Below are 4,696 nucleotides of genomic sequence, written 5' to 3' on the forward strand. Positions count from 1 at the left end.
GGGGGGGTGGAGAACATTATACGGGCTGGTGTGGGCAAGGGTCATGATTGCAGGAAAGTGTAGTGGGGACTGGGGAGTAAGATGGGGACCATTATACGGGCTGGTGTGGGCAAGGGTCATGATTGCAGATAAGTGCAGTGGGCACCAGGAAGGGGTGAGGAGAGGGACCATTCTACGGGCTCGTGTGGACAGCGGGCGAGGGTCATCATTGCAGATATGTGCAGCAGGGACAAGTGGGGTGAGCACGGTGTTACAAGTTCACCTTTCCATTTTTAGTGACCCCCGAGGATGCAATTCTCAGCCGCGAGCAGCCAATCGCTAGGCCTAAACCTGGTCAGGTGAAGACAAGTATGACATCACCGACCCAGCGTAAGCTTCAGCTCCATCTGACACAGAGACTGCAAAGAAATCACAGCACGCCATTTCTATACAAAGGTTTTATTTAAAGAACATATTGCTTTTTTTTTTTACAACGGAAAGATATTCATTTCAGTCATTTGGCAGAATATAAAACAATACGGAATGCGGCAGTGACTAAAGCGAGAAAGACCTGAGATAAGACGCATGGAAAGGGCCACACCAGACGCCCACGCTGCTGGCAGTTTGGAACGTTCAGGAAACCTCAGAGGTGTAAGGAAACGGTTTCATGAATTGGGCCATCCAAACTAAATCACTTGGCTGCAGCCGGAGCCTGGGAATGATTGCAGCAAACTGAAACAATACGGGCAATGAAGACTGAAAGTTCACATCCCAGGGCTATATATACATTATATGATGAATGCCAGTGTGGAGCACAGGGCCAAAGTGACAGGTGCTCTTCATTTGGGTTCATGCACATGAACAGTCGCAGGTGACTGATCGCACAATCTGCAAACACTATACACCAGGGGTAGGCAAATTCCGGCCCTCCAGCTGAGGTGAAACTACAAATCCAATTATGCATCTGCCTCTGGGAGGCTGTCAGTCTTGCAATGCCTAATGGGAGTCATACCTGTGGCTGTCAGAGCCTTGCAATGCCTAATGGGATTTGTAGTTGCACCGCAGCTGGAGGGCCGTAGTTCCCCTACCCGTTATACACAGATACAGCCTTGGTGCGCAGGAAGCTGGCTCGTATCACTACGAATGTGATCACCTGCGCAGCTTATCTGGGTGCTTCTCATCTCCAGGTCTGAAATACACCCAACAGGTCATTATATAAAGAAGTCCCCCGGGGTGGTGATTGCTGACTCCTCTGTACACGACTCATATTAAACTCCGGTGTTGTTAAGCAAAATCCCTTTCCCCCAGAGCAACTATATAAATTAATTCCCTCTGAGGTCTTTCCAAAGAGCATTAAGAGGGAAGGTTCGCCTACACTGCAACCCCTGCATTCCCTTAGTTGTACCTCGCCACTAGTGATGTGCCACGTTAGCCTCAGCAAGACTGTGACTAAGAACCTCTTACCCCTCCCCACCCAACCGGACCAATCGGCTGCAGCCAGCGCAAGCTCAGCAGCTACACATCACAAAGTGACGGGAAATGCCCCTGCCGCAACTGATTGGGCCAGGAGGGGTTGTGCCAGTCACAGTTTTGGGTGAACTCCAGCTAAATGAGTTGACACCAAGCCCCCGCTCATCTCTACTCGCCAGGGAGGAGACTGGGGATGGCACAATCTAAAATACCGGAGCTTTCATTGCGGACTGTTTTTAAGGACATACCGACTGAGATGCTACATTAGAATGCCTTAAAGCGGAAGTAAACGTTGTTTTTGGGAGTGAGCTCTGCCATAAGATTATGGCACACTTCCTACCTGTCCTGCAGCGAAGACGGGTCCAGGCGCCTGTGACCCCTGACACATTTGCTGCTGATTTTTCAGGGTGCTGAAGCAATCCTCTTCACCCATTGGGCAGCCAGTGATGATGTCACTCCAGCACATGCACACAGGCGTTTATAGTCCCCGGCACCTGGCCCATTTCCCATCATATAGATGCCGGGAATGAGCCGAGTGTACACTGCGCAGCACCATACAGGGTACATAGGAAATTAAAAATTCATAGGTGAAAGAGGAAGAAGTTATTTGGCATTAGAGACTTTGCATTTCTCTTCTGTCAAAAATCCTGACCGCCTGGTAAGTTTTTTTTTTATTGTTAGACTTTAATTCCGCCTTAAGTGCTGCGTGAAGCTTGATGAATCGGGGCCAGAGAGCCCATATTTCTATCCTTTCGGGTTTCCAGTAAGCTTGGTGCAATTTTGTGGGAGAGAGAGTGAGCTAATGACAGGAATCTGATGACCCCCATCTATGAAATGAATGCTGCTGTCCATGTAACAGAGAAGAGGAGGAATCTGATGGCTGGCTGCAGACTGAAGCGGAAAGGAATGTCTAACAATATTAACTTGCATATATATGGTATGAGTGGAAACCTATTTACATTGTATTATGTACATTATTTACAAAAGGAGGTTTCTTTAAAAGGTGACTCTTCCGCTAATTGTTTTAGGATAAGCCCCGCCTATAAAGAAGAGATCATTCTTACCTGACCCGTCATTGATTTCCTCTCCCACGAAGAGCTATCCGATCTGAGAAACCTTCTGTATCAGACACACGTCTAGGAGTGTTGGATGTCGGGTCCCCCTCTGCGTACTGTGGTTCTACCCGCCATCCACTACAGGACAAAGCAGTGATATGGGTCCGGCGGCAGGAACCAAAGCGTGCAGAGATCCAACGCTGATACAGAAACAGATGGCAGAGTTCTCCTAGAGAGTGAAGATCGTCAGAATAGGTGACGGGACACACGAGGATCAGTTTCTTTTTTATTGGCTGGGCTTATCGTTCACCTAATGATCGAGTCGCTTTAAAGAAGTCCTGAAATCGTGACCTGTTGCGGGTATTTGTGGACGGGAGTATGGAAGCACTTTGCAGCAATCTCATCTGATGATCCAAGCAGGAAGTGGTGAGGCAAGTCCCCCATTTCTTCATGGGTTGATCTAGACTCATACAATAAGTGTAGAAAGAGAATAATACAAAAGGTAAGTCAGCCCAATGTAATATAAAGACACAAGCCATTCAAACTATTTACAGCAATTATAATAGGAGAATTGCGCACACATAAGTCCTTTGGGAACACGGAACTACCCTTGCTGTGGGGCTCTTCCTGCACTTTAAGGGTCAAATGCCCATTGCAGTCAGTGCCCTGTGATACTCCGGAATACGGGCAGATCCCCGCTCCATCACTTACAATGCAGGACTGCTGGTGAGGACGCCATTGCTACAACCCCCAGCCGGGGTGCCAAAAAGAAGAGGCTTTGGGGGGCTGATTACATGGAAGGTGGGGGAATAAAGTAAGAAACTTTTTTTTTTTGGTACCCTAAAAACAAAAACATGCATTTAACCCTTCCAGTGCAGGGGGGTAGATTTGTCATATTCCCAAAGTTTAGCCTTAAATCCCAACTGTAGCCACACAAAAAAAGGAAAAGTTTTGGCAGAGTTGAGTTTAAGGGAAAACAAGCTGTGACTTTCCTGGTAGGACAGGTTCATAGGGACGCACATCTGGAGTTTTGTCAGGCGTAAAAGCACCAACAATGATATCCATTATCATGACGCAGTACTGACAGCGCCCCTATTTAAAATGATGGGAGTTCTTGGTAAGGGCTAGTTCACACCAGCCACAGTGCGTTCCTCTTCAGGAATACAGAAGCTGGTTGAACAATACAACAAGTTCATCACATTGCATGGGGACTATACGGAAAAGTGGTATGTTCAAGCTCTCGCAGTTACTTCTATTAATGCCATTACATGCATTGCCTTTACATTTTGATTCTTCCCCATTTATGATCTTTTGGGGGGTTTTTCTGGGAGTCATAAAACATAAAGATAAATTGCTGCTTCCCAAAATAATGTTTTCTTTGCAACCAGTATGTAGCAGGATCAAAACTTTCCAAACATTCAACAACTGCAAGGAATGTATACAGCCGTGCGGGAACATGCACGTGCTAAGGAAACACCTTCCGAATGCCTGGAAAACGCTGTCAGCATTTGGAAACCATTTAAAACTGAGAACAATCCCTGTGGGTACACCACCCGCCTTGGACCTCAGTGAGGAAGAGAAAGATAAACGGGTCTTTCCTTCTGAAGGGAAAAATAATAAACTGTAAAATCCATCCGCATTCGGTTTCAACTAAAATTGCTCAATTAAAATGAATGAATCAATCAACTGCATGTGGAACATCAATTAAAAGGACGCCTTCCCCTTTAGCTACGTTGTCCTTCAATAAAGCTCTCTACCTCCAGCGATCTTTCCACCGACCCGGTCCCAGACAGCGCCATTCATTCCTATCAGCAAGCTGCACTCCTGGCGTCCTAGCAGAAAGGCCGGCCCAGTGGAATGAAAGGGGCCGCGGCATGCATGCGGAGTATGAAAAGCAGCCGGCCCGGACCACGTCGGAGAAAATATTGCTGGTTCTGACCAAAAGGTCAATTATTATCCCGGGTAGACTGAACTCAGGGGGGTGGGACCACAAAGTCGCTTTGAACTCGTCAAACAGAAATCCGACCAATAATATCTGTTCTAACCTCCGACACATCAAAAATCAGTTCTCTGCAATCACTGTGGGATCATAACCGCGCTCACAGCCCAAACCAACCACACTTCCTATAAAGTCCCATAAACTTTTTTTTGCCCAGATAAACAGCTTATACTCCGTCCAACACTTGAGGGAG

Source organism: Nanorana parkeri, unplaced genomic scaffold (genome assembly GCF_000935625.1).
Source record: "Nanorana parkeri isolate BGI_ZX_2015 unplaced genomic scaffold, ASM93562v1 scaffold130, whole genome shotgun sequence".
Lineage (NCBI taxonomy): Eukaryota > Metazoa > Chordata > Amphibia > Anura > Dicroglossidae > Nanorana > Nanorana parkeri.